Source organism: Musa acuminata, chromosome BXJ1-8 (genome assembly GCF_036884655.1).
Source record: "Musa acuminata AAA Group cultivar baxijiao chromosome BXJ1-8, Cavendish_Baxijiao_AAA, whole genome shotgun sequence".
Classification (NCBI taxonomy): domain Eukaryota; kingdom Viridiplantae; phylum Streptophyta; class Magnoliopsida; order Zingiberales; family Musaceae; genus Musa; species Musa acuminata.
Window position 1 is genome coordinate 38,449,647 of NC_088334.1, and position 12,987 is coordinate 38,462,633.

Consider the following 12,987-nt stretch of genomic DNA (forward strand, 5'->3'; position numbering starts at 1 on the left):
ATCGCTATTGTGGCCCCATTCTGGAAAGCTCTCTCCGAGCCCCACGAGACAGACTGCGTAGCGGTCACGGCAAATTCCGAGGCCCAAAACCATCGCCTCGGAGGTCGATGGGAGAGGTTTTGGCCCAAAAAGGAGTGCAACACGAGGACTTCCCAGGGGGTCACCCATCCTAGAACCATGTCTGATCATTTTATGTTTTATGAAGAAATTTTTAGATGATGATTTCATTATTCTATTCTCCTGCTTTACGTTAATGACATATTTATTGTTGGCCATAATGCTGGAAAAATTGAAAAGCTTAAAAGAGAGATTTAAGTAAGTCTTTTGGCCGCTCGGGGCGCAAAAAGGAGTGCAACACGAGGACTTCCTAGGGGGTCACCGATCCTAGTACTACTCTAGCCCAAGCACGCTTAACTTCGGAGTTCTGATGGGATCCGGTGCTTTAGTGCTGGTATGATAGCACTGGTTTTGTGTGCGTCGTCCCTCGCCTTTGGGCACGTCGCGGACGGCGCATCGACGACCGGAGCCCCGAAACCTCTCGAACGATCTCGGAATCGCCATTGTCAGATCTCTCCGATGCCCACGAGGCCGACCACGTACCGGACACGGCAAGCGCGCGCCGAAACCATCGGGACTTTCTCGAACGAACTCGGAATCGCTATTGCGGCCCCATTCCGGAAAGCTCTCTCCGAGCCCCACGAGACTGACTGCGTAGCGGTCACGGCAAATTCCGAGGCCCAAAACCATCGCCTCGGAGGTCGACGGGAGAGGTTTTGGCCCAAAAAGGAGTGCAACACGAGGACTTCCCAGGGGGTCACCCATCCTAGAACCATGTCTGATCATTGTATGTTTTATGAAGAAATTTTTAGATGATGATTTCATTATTCTATTCTCCTGCTACACGTTAATGACATATTTATTGTTAGCCATAATGCTGGAAAAACTGAAAAGCTTAAAAGAGAGTTTCAAGTAAGTCTTTTGGCCGCTCGGGGCGCAAAAAAGAGTGCAACAAGAGGACTTCCCAAGGGGTCACCCATCCAAGTACTACTCTCTCCCAAGCACGCTTAACTTCGGAGTTCTGATGGGATCCGGTTCTTTAGTGCTGGTATGATGGCACTGATTTTTTGTGCGTCGTCCCTCGCCTTTGTGCATGTCGCGGACGGCGCATCGACGACCGGAGCCCCGAAACCTCTCGAACGATCTCGGAATCGCCATTGTCGGATCTCTCCGATGCCCACGAGGCCGACCGCGTACCGGACACGGCAAGCACGCGCCGAAACCATCGGGACTTTCTCGAACGAACTCGGAATCGCTATTGCGGCCCCATTCCGGAAAGCTCTCTCCGAGCCCCACGAGACTGACGGCGTAGCGGTCACGGCAAATTCCGAGGCCCAAAACCATCGCCTCGGAGGTCGACGGGAGAGGTTTTGGCCCAAAAAGGAGTGCAACACGAGGACTTCCCAGGGGGTCACCCATCCTAGAACCATGTCTGATCATTGTATGTTTTATGAAGAAATTTTTAGATGATGATTTCATTATTCTATTCTCCTGCTACACGTTAATGACATATTTATTGTTGGCCATAATGCTGGAAAAATTGAAAAGCTTAAAAGAGAGTTTTAAGTAAGTCTTTTGGCCGCTCGGGGCGCAAAAAGCAGTGCAACACGAGGACTTCCCAGGGGGTCACCCATACTAGTACTACTCTCGCCCAAGCACGCTTAACTTCGGAGTTCTGATGGGATCCGGTGCTTTAGTGCTGGTATGATCGCACTCGTTTTGTGTGCGTCGTCCCTCGCCTTTATGCACGTCGCGGACGGCGCATCGACGACCGGAGCCCCGAAACCTCTCGAACGATCTCGGAATCGCCATTGTCGGATCTCTCCGATGCCCACGAGGCCGACCGCGTACCGGACACGGCAAGCGCGCGCCGAAACCATCGGGACTTTCTCGAACGAACTCGGAATCGCTATTGCGGCCCCATTCCGGAAAGCTCTCTCCGAGCCCCACGAGACTGACTGCGTAGCGATCACGGCAAATTTCGAGGCCCAAAACCATAGCCTCGGAGGTCGACGGGAGAGGTTTTGGCCCAAAAAGGAGTGCAACACGAGGACTTCCCAGGGGGTCACCCATCCTAGAACCATGTCTGATCATTGTATGTTTTATGAAGAAATTTTTAAATGATGATTTCATTATTCTATTCTCCTGCTATACCTTAATGACATATTTATTGTTGGCCATAATGCTGGAAAAATTGAAAAGCTTAAAAGAGAGTTTTAAGTAAGTCTTTTGGCCGCTCGGGGCGCAAAAAGGAGTGCAACACGAGGACTTCCTAGGGGGTCACCCATCCTAGTACTACTCTCGCCCAAGAACGCTTAACTTTGGAGTTCTGATGGGATCAGGTGCCTTAGTGCTGGTATGATCGCACTGGTTTTGTGTGCGTCGTCCCTCGCCTTTGGGCACGTCGCGGACGGCGCATCGACGAACGGAGCCCCGAAACCTCTCGAACGATCTCGGAATCGCCATTGTCAGATCTCTCCGATGCCCACGAGGCCGACCACGTACCGGACACGGCAAGCGCGCGCCGAAACCATCGGGACTTTCTCGAACGAACTCGGAATCGCTATTGCGGCCCCATTCCGGAAAGCTCTCTCCGAGCCCCACGAGACTGATGGCGTAGCGGTCACGGCAAATTCCGAGGCCCAAAACCATAGCCTCGGAGGTCGACGGGAGAGGTTTTGGCCCAAAAAGGAGTGCAACACGAGGACTTCCCAGGGGGTCACCCATCCTAGAACCATGTCTGATCATTGTATGTTTTATGAAGAAATTTTTAGATGATGATTTCATTATTCTATTCTCCTGCTATACGTTAATGACATATTTATTGTTGGCCATAATGCTGGAAAAATTGAAAAGCTTAAAAGAGAGTTTTAAGTAAGTCTTTTGGCCGCTCGGGGCGCAAAAAGGAGTGCAACACGAGGACTTCCCAGGGGGTCACCCATACTAGTACTACTCTCGCCCAAGCACGCTTAACTTCGGAGTTCTAATGGGATACGGTGCTTTAGTGTTGGTATGATCGCACTCGTTTTGTGTGCGTCGTCCCTCGCCTTTATGCCCGTCGCGGACGGCGCATCGACGACCGGAGCCCCGAAACCTCTCGAACGATCTCGGAATCGCCATTGTCGGATCTCTCCGATGCCCACGAGGCCGACCGCGTACCGGACACGGCAAGCGCGCGCCGAAACCATCGGGACTTTCTCGAACGAACTCGGAATCGCTATTGCGGCCCCATTCCGGAAAGCTCTCTCCGAGCCCCACGAGACTGACTGCGTAGCGATCACGGCAAATTTCGAGGCCCAAAACCATAGCCTCGGAGGTCGACGGGAGAGGTTTTGGCCCAAAAAGGAGTGCAACACGAGGACTTCCCAGGGGGTCACCCATCCTAGAACCATGTCTGATCATTGTATGTTTTATGAAGAAATTTTTAAATGATGATTTCATTATTCTATTCTCCTGCTATACCTTAATGACATATTTATTGTTGGCCATAATGCTGGAAAAATTGAAAAGCTTAAAAGAGAGTTTTAAGTAAGTCTTTTGGCCGCTCGGGGCGCAAAAAGGAGTGCAACACGAGGACTTCCTAGGGGGTCACCCATCCTAGTACTACTTTAGCCCAAGCACGATTAACTTCGGAGTTCTGATGGGATCCGGTGCTTTAGTGCTGGTATGATCGCACTGGTTTTGTGTGCGTCGTCCCTCGCCTTTGGGCACGTCGCGGACGGCGCATCGACGAACGGAGCCCCGAAACCTCTCGAACGATCTCGGAATCGCCATTGTCAGATCTCTCCGATGCCCACGAGGCCGACCACGTACCGGACACGGCAAGCGCGCGCCGAAACCATCGGGACTTTCTCGAACGAACTCGGAATCGCTATTGCGGCCCCATTCCGGAAAGCTCTCTCCGAGCCCCACGAGACTGATGGCGTAGCGGTCACGGCAAATTCCGAGGCCCAAAACCATAGCCTCGGAGGTCGACGGGAGAGGTTTTGGCCCAAAAAGGAGTGCAACACGAGGACTTCCCAGGGGGTCACCCATCCTAGAACCATGTCTGATCATTGTATGTTTTATGAAGAAATTTTTAGATGATGATTTCATTATTCTATTCTCCTGCTATACGTTAATGACATATTTATTGTTGGCCATAATGCTGGAAAAATTGAAAAGCTTAAAAGAGAGTTTTAAGTAAGTCTTTTGGCCGCTCGGGGCGCAAAAAGGAGTGCAACACGAGGACTTCCCAGGGGGTCACCCATACTAGTACTACTCTCGCCCAAGCACGCTTAACTTCGGAGTTCTAATGGGATACGGTGCTTTAGTGCTGGTATGATCGCACTCGTTTTGTGTGCGTCGTCCCTCGCCTTTGTGCACGTCGCGGACGGCGCATCGACGACCGGAGCCCCGAAACCTCTCGAACGATCTCGGAATCGCCATTGTCGGATCTCTCCGATGCCCACGAGGCCGACCGCGTACCGAACACGGCAAGCGCGCGCCGAAACCATCGGGACTTTCTCGAACGAACTCGGAATCGCTATTGCGGCCCCATTCCGGAAAGCTCTCTCCGAGCCCCACGAGACTGACTGCGTAGCGGTCACGACAAATTCCGAGGCCCAAAACCATCGCCTCGGAAGTCGACGGGAGAGGTTTTGGCCCAAAAAGGAGTGCAACACGAGGACTCCCAAGGGGTCACCCATCCTAGAACCATGTCTGATCATTGTATGATTTATGAAGAAATTTTTAGATGATGATTTCATTATTCTATTCTCCTGCTACACGTTAATGACATATTTATTGTTGGCCATAATGCTGGAAAAATTGAAAAGCTTAAAAGAGAGTTTTAAGTAAGTCTTTTGGCCGCTCGGGGCGCAAAAAGGAGTGCAACACGAGGACTTCGCAGGGGGTCACCCATCCTAGTACTACTCTCGCCCAAGCACACTTAACTTCGGAGTTCTGATGGGATCCGATGCTTTAGTGCTGGTATGATAGCACTCGTTTTGTTTGCGTCGTCACACGCCATTGTGCACGTCGCGGACGGCGCATCGACGACCGGAGCCCCGAAACCTCTCCAACGATCTCGGAATCGCCATTGTCGGATCTCTCCGATGCCCACGAGGCCGACCGCGTACCGGACACGGCAAGCGCGCGCCGAAACCATCGGGACTTTCTCGAACGAACTCGGAATCGCTATTGCGGCCCCATTCCGGAAAGCTCTCTCCGAGCCCCACGAGACTGACTGCGTAGCGATCACGGCAAATTTCGAGGCCCAAAACCATAGCCTCGGAGGTCGACGGGAGAGGTTTTGGCCCAAAAAGGAGTGCAACATGAGGACTTCCCAGGGGGTCACCCATCCTAGAACCATGTCTGATCATTGTATGTTTTATGAAGAAATTTTTAGATGATGATTTCATTATTCTATTCTCCTGCTATACGTTAATGACATATTTATTGTTGGCCATAATGCTGGAAAAATTGAAAAGCTTAAAAGAGAGTTTTAAGTAAGTCTTTTGGCCGCTCGGGGCGCAAAAAGGAGTGCAACACGAGGACTTCACAGGGGGTCACCCATCCTAGTACTACCCTCGCCCAAGCACCCTTAACTTCAAAGTTCTGATGGGATCCGGTGCTTTAGTGCTGGTATGATCGCACTTGTTTTGTGTGTGTCGTCCCTCGCCTTTGTGCACGTCGCGGACGGCGCATCGACGACCGGAGCCCCAAAACCTCTCGAACGATCTCGGAATCGCCATTGTCGGATCTCTCCGATGCCCACGAGGCCGACCGCGTACCGGACACGGCAAGCGCGCGCCGAAACCATCGGGACTTTCTCGAACGAACTCGGAATCGCTATTGCGGCCCCATTCCGGAAAGCTCTTTCCGAGCCCCACGAGACTGACTGCGTAGCGGTTACGGCAAATTCCGAGGCCCAAAACCATCGCCTCGGAGGTCGACGGGAGAGGTTTTGGCCCAAAAAGGAGTGCAACACGATGACTTCCCAGGGGGTCACCCATCCTAGAACCATGTCTGATCATTGTATGTTTTATAAAGAAATTTTTAGATGATGATTTCATTATTCTATTCTCCTGCTACACGTTAATGACATATTTATTGTTGGCCATAATGCTGGAAAAATTGAAAAGCTTAAAAGAGAGTTTTAAGTAAGTCTTTTGGCCGCTCGGGGCGCAAAAAGCAGTGCAACACGAGGACTTCCCAGGGGGTCACCCATTCTAGTACTACTGTCGCCCAAGCACGCTTAACTTCGGAGTTCTGATGGGATCCGGTGCTTTAGTGCTGGTATGATCGCACTCGTCTTATGTGCGTCGTCCCTCGCCTTTGTGCACGTCGCGGACGGCGCATCGACGACCGGAGCCCCGAAACCTCTCGAACGATCTCGGAATTGCCATTGTTGGATCTCTCCGATGCCCACAAGGCCGACCGCGTACCGAACACGGCAAGCGCGCGCCGAAACCATCGGGACTTTCTCGAACGAACTCGGAATCGCTATTGCGGCCCCATTTCGGAAAGCTCTCTCCGAGCCCCACGGGAGTGCAACACGAGGACTTCCCAGGGGGTCACCCATCCTAGAACCATGTCTGATCATTGTATGTTTTATGAAGAAATTTTTAGATAATGATTTCATTATTCTATTCTCCTGCTACACGTTAATGACATATTTATTATTGAAAAGGAGTGCAACACGAGGACTTCCCAGGGGGTCACCCATCCTAGTACTACTGTCACCCAAGCACGCTTCACTTTGGAGTTTTGATAGGATCCGGTGCTTTAGTGTTGGTATGATCGCACTCGTTTTGTGTGCGTCGTCCCTCGCCTTTGTGCACGTCGCGGATGGCGCGTTGACGACCGGAGCCCCGAAACCTCTCGAACGAAATCGGAATCGCCATTGTCGGATCTCTCCGATGCCCACGAGGCAGACCGCGTACCGGACACGGCAAGCGCGCGCCGAAACCATCGGGACTTTATCGAACGAACTCGGAATCGCTATTGCGGCCCCATTCCGGAAAGCTCTCTTCGAGCCCCACGAGACTTACTGCGTAGCGGTCACGGTAAATTCCGAGGCCCAAAACCATCACATCGGAGGTCGACGGGAGAGGTTTTGGCCCAAAAAGGAGTGCAACACGAGGACTTCCCAGGGGGTCACCCATCCTAGAACCATGTCTGATCATTGTATGTTTTATGAAGAAATTTTTAGATGATGATTTCATTATTCTATTCTCCTGCTATACGTTAATGACATATTTATTGTTGGCCATAATGCTGGAAAAATTGAAAAGCTTAAAAGAGAGTTTTAAGTAAGTCTTTTGGCCGCTCGGGGCGCAAAAAGCAGTGCAAAAAGAGGACTTCCTAGGGGGTCACCCATCCTAGTACTACTCTCGCCCAAGAACGCTTAACTTTGGAGTTCTGATGGGATCAGGTGCCTTAGTGCTGGTATGATCGCACTTGTTTTGTGTGCGTCGTCCCTCGCCTTTGTGCACGTCGCGGACGGCGCATCGACGACCGGTGCCCCGAAACCTCTCGAACGATCTCGGAATCGCCATTGTCGGATCTCTCCGATGCCCACGAGGCCGACCGCGTACCGGACACGGCAAGCGCGCGCCGAAACCATCGGGACTTTCTCGAACGAACTCGGAATCGCTATTGCGGCCCCATTCCGGAAAGCTCTCTCCGAGCCCAACGAGACTGACTGCGTAGCGGTCACGGCAAATTCCGAGGCCCAAAACCATCGCCTCGGAGGTCGACGGGAGAGGTTTTGGCCCAAAAAGGAGTGCAACACGAGGACTTCCCAGGGGGTCACCCATCCTAGAACCATGTCTGATCATTGTATGTTTTATGAAGAAATTTTTAGATGATGATTTCATTATTCTATTCTCCTGCTATACGTTAATGACATATTTATTTTGGCCATAATGCTGGAAAAATTGAAAAGCTTAAAAGAGAGTTTTAAGTAAGTCTTTTGGCCGCTCGGGGCGAAAAAAGTAGTGCAACACGAGGACTTCCCAAGGGGTCACCCATCCTAGTACTACTCTCGCCCACTCTCGCCCAAGCACGCTTAACTTCGGAGTTCTGATGGGATCCGGTGCTTTAGTGTTGGTATGATCGCACTCATTTTATGTGCGTCGTCCCTCGCCTTTATGCACGTCGCGGACGGCGCATCGACGACCGGAGCCCCGAAACCGCTCGAACGATCTCGGAATCGCCATTGTCGGATCTCTCCGATGCCCACGAGGCCGACCGCGTACCGGACACGGCAAGCGCGCGCCGAAACCATCGGGACTTTCTCGAACGAACTCGGAATCGCTATTGCGGCCCCATTCCGGAAAGCTCTCTCCGAGCCCCACGAGACTGACTGCGTAGCGGTCACGACAAATTCCGAGGCCCAAAACCATCGCCTCGGAGGTCGACGGGAGTGGTTTTGGCCCTAAAAGGAGTGCAACACGAGGACTTCCTAGGGGGTCACCCATCCTAGAACCATGTCTGATCATTGTATGTTTTATGAAGAAATTTTTAGATGATGATTTCATTATTCTATTCTCCTGCTATACGTTAATGACATATTTATTGTTGGCCATAATGCTGGAAAAATTGAAAAGTTTAAAAGAGAGTTTTAAGTAAGTCTTTTGGCCGCTCGGGGCGCAAAAAGCAGTGCAACACGAGGACTTCCCAGGGGGTCACACATCCTAGTACTACTCTCGCCCAAGCACGCTTAACTTCGGAGTTCTGATGGGATCCGGTGCTTTAGTGCTGGTATGATCACACTCGTTTTGTGTGCGTCGTCCCTCGCCTTTGTGCACGTCGCGGACGGCGCATCGACGACCGGAGCCCTGAAACCTCTCGAACGATCTCGGAATCGCCATTGTCGGATCTCTCCGATGCCCACGAGGCCGACCGCGTACCGGACACGGAAAGCGCGCGCCGAAACCATCGGGACTTTCTCGAACGAACTCGGAATCGCTATTGCGGCCCCATTCCGGAAAGCTCTCTCCGAGCCCCACGAGACTGACTGCGTAGCGGTCACGGCAAATTCCGAGGCCCAAAACCATCGCCTCGGTGGTCGACGGGAGAGGTTTTGGCCCAAAAAGGAGTGCAACACGAGGACTTCTGTTAGAACCCTTGCATATTCTAAACTTGGGGTTGATCTCTTTAGGGGATCGGCCTCCTTGGAACTCTATTAGGGTTCCTCCCTCCAAGTTGCTGCTCAAAGGCTGCAGAAAAGATTCATCTATTGCTTATGAAAAGAGAAGGAATATATGGCTATTTATAGGGCTTCTAAACCCTAACTCCTAATAGGACTCCTACTTAAGATTCTTACTTCTAACCAACTCCTAATAGGACTCCTACTCAAGACTCCTATTCCCTTACAACTCCTAATTCTTCTCTAAGAAAAAACCTCCTACATGAATGCCCCTCACAATTAGGACTCTCCTAGCTAGAGTCCTAACAGAATGTCCCTCTCAATTAGGACTCTCCTAGCTAGAGTCCTAACATTTTTACATGAATGTCCCTCTCAATTAGGACTCTCCAAGCTAGAGTCCTAACAGACCCGCCCTCTTCAAATCAGCCTTGCCCTCGAGGCTGATTATTCATGAATTCTAGGAATTTGATCTTCAAGTCGTCATAGTTCTCCCAAGTGGCATCTTCTTTTGGTAGGTTCGCCCACTGTATTAGCACTTCATTAGTGGGTCGTCGTCGTCGAGTCACGATCCGTCGATCAATAATGCCACTTGGCTGGGTCTGGAGTTCTCTTTGGGTAGTCATATTTGGTGGGTGGCTTTGGGCTGTCTCCAAGCACCTGTTTAAAACTTCCGGTTGACTGTTGGTTTGTGGGTGATATGTCGTACTCCTTTTCAATTTAGTACCCTGCATATAGAATAACTTTGTCCAAAATCTGCTATTGAAGATGCAAGTAGAATTTGTCACAAGCACAATGCGTCCCTTATAGTGTAATTCTTTTGAGTCCCAATTGTAATGAGCCATGGGGCTTGGTGCTTCCTCCAATTTTTTTATAATCTTACTAGTATCTAAATCTTCCTGCCATTCCATCTTAATATCCTCAAGGAAGTCGCTGGTCGAAAGTGAAACGGTCGAAACTTCAACTTGCTCGGGTAGCTGCGAAAGCGCATCTGCAAGAACATTCTCTTTCCCCTTTTTATAAGTTATTTCAAAATCAAATCCAAGAAGTTTTGTTACCCATTTTTGTTGCTCAGGGGAGGGTATCTTTCGCTCCAAAAAGTACTTGAGGCATTTATGGTCGGTTTTATTTTGAAATCGTCGACCAATCAAGTAGGGTCTCCACCTCGTTGCTGCGCGCACAATGGCGAGCATCTCCTTATCATATGTTGACCTATTTTGATGGGAGGGAGATAATGCCTTGCTAGTGTATGCGAGTGGTCGACCATCTTGCATGAGAATGGCTCCAATTCTGACTCCAGATGTGTCGGCCTCAATAATGAAGGGTCGGTTGAAATCTGGTAGTGTTAGCACCGGCATCGTCGTCATGGCTGCCTTAAGTTTGTCGAAGGCAGCGGAGGCTCTGTCCAACCATTGGAAGACATCTTTTTCTAGTAAGGAAGTAAGTGGTGCACTGATCTTTCCATAGTTTTTCACGAACTTGCGGTAGTAGCCTGTTAAACCCAGAAAGCCATGTAGCAATTTTATGTTTCTCGAGGTCGACCAGTTTTGCATTGCTCCAATTTTGAAGGGGTCCACTGCCACACCTTCCTCTGATATGATATGCCCAAGATATTCCACCTTTTGTTGAAGAAAGCAAAAATTCGTGGTTGTTGTGTGTTTAAAAGGTGGTTTTCCGTATGTCTTCTTCGCATGCTCGTATTTGATGATACCCGGATCAAAGGTCCAGCTTTGTAAAGATTTGTGCTCCCTTTCATCTAGCAATTCATCTACTATTGGAATAAAGTATTTGTCCTTGATGATTATGCCATTGAGAGCTCGGTAATCAACACATATTCGCCTTGTTCCGTCCTTCTTGCGTACAAGTAGCACCGGCGAAGAGTAGAGGTTGCAACTTGGCCGAATAACTCCTGTTTCGAGCATCTCTTTTATAATCCTTTCTATTTCATCCTTCTGGAGATGTGGATACTGATATGGCTGAGCATTTGCTGAAGATTTGCCTGGAAGAATCATTATACAATGATCATGCCGACAGGTAAGAGGTAGGTTGCGCGGTTCGTCAAATATATTTGAAAATTCAGCAAGCAAAGGAAGTAGATTTGGATCTTCAAATTCTGTTGGCTCTCCCTTAGTTTGCTGCTCAAGTTGTACCAAAAAGCCGCTGCATGCTTTATGCAAAACCTTCTCCATTTGTTGTGTGCAAATCGTCGTTACGTCGCCCTCACGTTTCCCGTGCAGTATCACCTGTTTCTCCTTACTGTAAAATTTTATAATTAGTTGCATAAAATTCCAAGAAATATCACCTAATGACATCAACCATTTAATTCTGAGTATGGCCTCATGATCATCAAGAGAGAGAAGGAAGAAATCTGCAATTATCTCTTGGTCCTACAGCAATAGTTTCTCCTGCGGGCGCCTACGATCACAATTCAAAATCCGTCCGTCGACGACCTTAACGTCAAACCTGTTGCAATTCTCAATAGGTAAGGCCATCTGGATAGTAACCTTACTATTTAGAAAGTTATTAGAACTGCCCGTGTCGATGAGAATAGTGATCGGTTGTTGTTTGAGAAGGCCTCCAACTTTTATCGTTTCCGGGTTTGAGTAGCCGGCTAGTGCATGTACCATAACTTCAGTCGGTTGTGGCTCTTCTTCTGCATCTTCTTCTTCATGTTCAAGGCTCTCTTCTGGATGTTCAATGACCTCTTCTTCTATTGGTTCAATCATAAGAAGTCTCCCTTTACTACAGCGATGCTCACGACTCCACGGCTCGTCACAATGCCAACATAACCCCTTCGCATATCGCTCCCGAAGCTCTTCTCTTGTTAACCTCTTTGGTGTCGGGACTTGGTCGATAGTAGGGGGGGCTGAGGGCTTCAATATTACTGGTTGAGGAGCGACCCTAGTCCTCCGAGCTTCATGATTCAATTGCTCCTCTTGATGTCGTGCAAAAGAGATGGCTGCCATAAGCGTATACGGTTGTCGCGCTTTAACTTCTCCTCGGATCTCCGGCTTCAAGCCCTCAATGAAGGTCCTCAATAGCTATTTTTGAGACCAATCACGAGTTTGATTAGATAACCTTTCAAACCTGGTTTGGTACTCCGAAATGGTGGAGGTTTGTCGGATCTTTGCTAGTTGTTCGTCAATATTCTCGTAATCGGTTGGTCTGAAGCGAATCAGTAGTCCTTCTTTGAATTGTCGCCATGAAAGGACTCCATAAGTATGTTCAAACCAGTCAAACCACTGTATAGCATCCCCTTTAAGATGTATAGCTGTAATTTTCACCATAGATACATCCGCGGTTTTGTGGTACCGAAAATATCGCTCCGCACGTGAGATCCAACCAATCGGGTCTCCTTCTTCCCATCTAGGGAAGTCCACTCTCATGCATGGATAGTTGGGATTGGTCATAGAGCCTACCCTCCCTTGGAAGTCATCTCTTCGGGCTTGGTGTGATTGGGCAAAGCTCTCTCCTTGATATGATTTCTTCGGGCTTAGTGGTCGGCCCAATCTGAGTTCGGTAAAGAGCGTCCGAATCTTATCCTCCATTCGCGCCTCCAAGGCTTCGAATTTAGCATTGATTGCCTCCTTAGATGCCATAGTATATGGCCCCAAATCAATGATGCTAAGATCTCTCTTTTGCTGTTGGGTTAAAGGTATGTATAGGTTGAGAGAAGTGATGGTCGAAAGTGTTGGTGGATTGGTGGATGTAGGCTGCGGTTTAGGCTTGTTTTGTGGCTGTTTTGGGTGCAGTTTGAGGGTGTGGTTTGGTAGAGTTTTAGGGCTGTGGATGAAAGT

General features: G+C 49.6%; 13 non-coding genes and 1 pseudogene across 13 annotated transcripts; all 14 read right to left on the bottom strand.

Moving 5' to 3' along the window:
- Positions 1–346: 346 nt before the first annotated feature.
- LOC135590845 (5S ribosomal RNA) lies at positions 347–465 on the bottom strand. The gene has a single exon (XR_010478250.1). It is a non-coding gene; the product is annotated as a 5S ribosomal RNA (ribosomal RNA).
- Positions 466–1,000: 535 nt separating this feature from the next.
- On the bottom strand, positions 1,001–1,119 carry LOC135590598 (5S ribosomal RNA). The gene has a single exon (XR_010478004.1). It is a non-coding gene; the product is annotated as a 5S ribosomal RNA (ribosomal RNA).
- Positions 1,120–1,654: 535 nt separating this feature from the next.
- Positions 1,655–1,773, bottom strand: LOC135592089 (5S ribosomal RNA). Its single transcript, XR_010478855.1, has one exon. It is a non-coding gene; the product is annotated as a 5S ribosomal RNA (ribosomal RNA).
- Positions 1,774–2,308: 535 nt separating this feature from the next.
- Positions 2,309–2,427, bottom strand: LOC135590853 (5S ribosomal RNA). Its single transcript, XR_010478257.1, has one exon. It is a non-coding gene; the product is annotated as a 5S ribosomal RNA (ribosomal RNA).
- A 535-nt stretch (positions 2,428–2,962) lies between these two features.
- On the bottom strand, positions 2,963–3,081 carry LOC135590353 (5S ribosomal RNA). Its single transcript, XR_010477760.1, has one exon. It is a non-coding gene; the product is annotated as a 5S ribosomal RNA (ribosomal RNA).
- Positions 3,082–3,616: 535 nt separating this feature from the next.
- LOC135590611 (5S ribosomal RNA) lies at positions 3,617–3,735 on the bottom strand. The gene has a single exon (XR_010478018.1). It is a non-coding gene; the product is annotated as a 5S ribosomal RNA (ribosomal RNA).
- Positions 3,736–4,270: 535 nt separating this feature from the next.
- On the bottom strand, positions 4,271–4,389 carry LOC135589741 (5S ribosomal RNA). The gene has a single exon (XR_010477148.1). It is a non-coding gene; the product is annotated as a 5S ribosomal RNA (ribosomal RNA).
- Positions 4,390–4,923: 534 nt separating this feature from the next.
- On the bottom strand, positions 4,924–5,042 carry LOC135589775 (5S ribosomal RNA). The gene has a single exon (XR_010477182.1). It is a non-coding gene; the product is annotated as a 5S ribosomal RNA (ribosomal RNA).
- Positions 5,043–5,577: 535 nt separating this feature from the next.
- Positions 5,578–5,696, bottom strand: LOC135589846 (5S ribosomal RNA). The gene has a single exon (XR_010477252.1). It is a non-coding gene; the product is annotated as a 5S ribosomal RNA (ribosomal RNA).
- A 535-nt stretch (positions 5,697–6,231) lies between these two features.
- On the bottom strand, positions 6,232–6,350 carry LOC135590011 (5S ribosomal RNA). Its single transcript, XR_010477417.1, has one exon. It is a non-coding gene; the product is annotated as a 5S ribosomal RNA (ribosomal RNA).
- A 379-nt stretch (positions 6,351–6,729) lies between these two features.
- Positions 6,730–6,848, bottom strand: LOC135591501 (5S ribosomal RNA). The gene has a single exon (XR_010478540.1). It is a non-coding gene; the product is annotated as a 5S ribosomal RNA (ribosomal RNA).
- A 535-nt stretch (positions 6,849–7,383) lies between these two features.
- On the bottom strand, positions 7,384–7,502 carry LOC135591509 (5S ribosomal RNA). The gene has a single exon (XR_010478546.1). It is a non-coding gene; the product is annotated as a 5S ribosomal RNA (ribosomal RNA).
- A 534-nt stretch (positions 7,503–8,036) lies between these two features.
- On the bottom strand, positions 8,037–8,165 carry LOC135590993 (5S ribosomal RNA; annotated as a pseudogene).
- Positions 8,166–8,700: 535 nt separating this feature from the next.
- LOC135589904 (5S ribosomal RNA) lies at positions 8,701–8,819 on the bottom strand. Its single transcript, XR_010477310.1, has one exon. It is a non-coding gene; the product is annotated as a 5S ribosomal RNA (ribosomal RNA).
- Between the last annotated feature and the right edge of the window lie 4,168 nt (positions 8,820–12,987).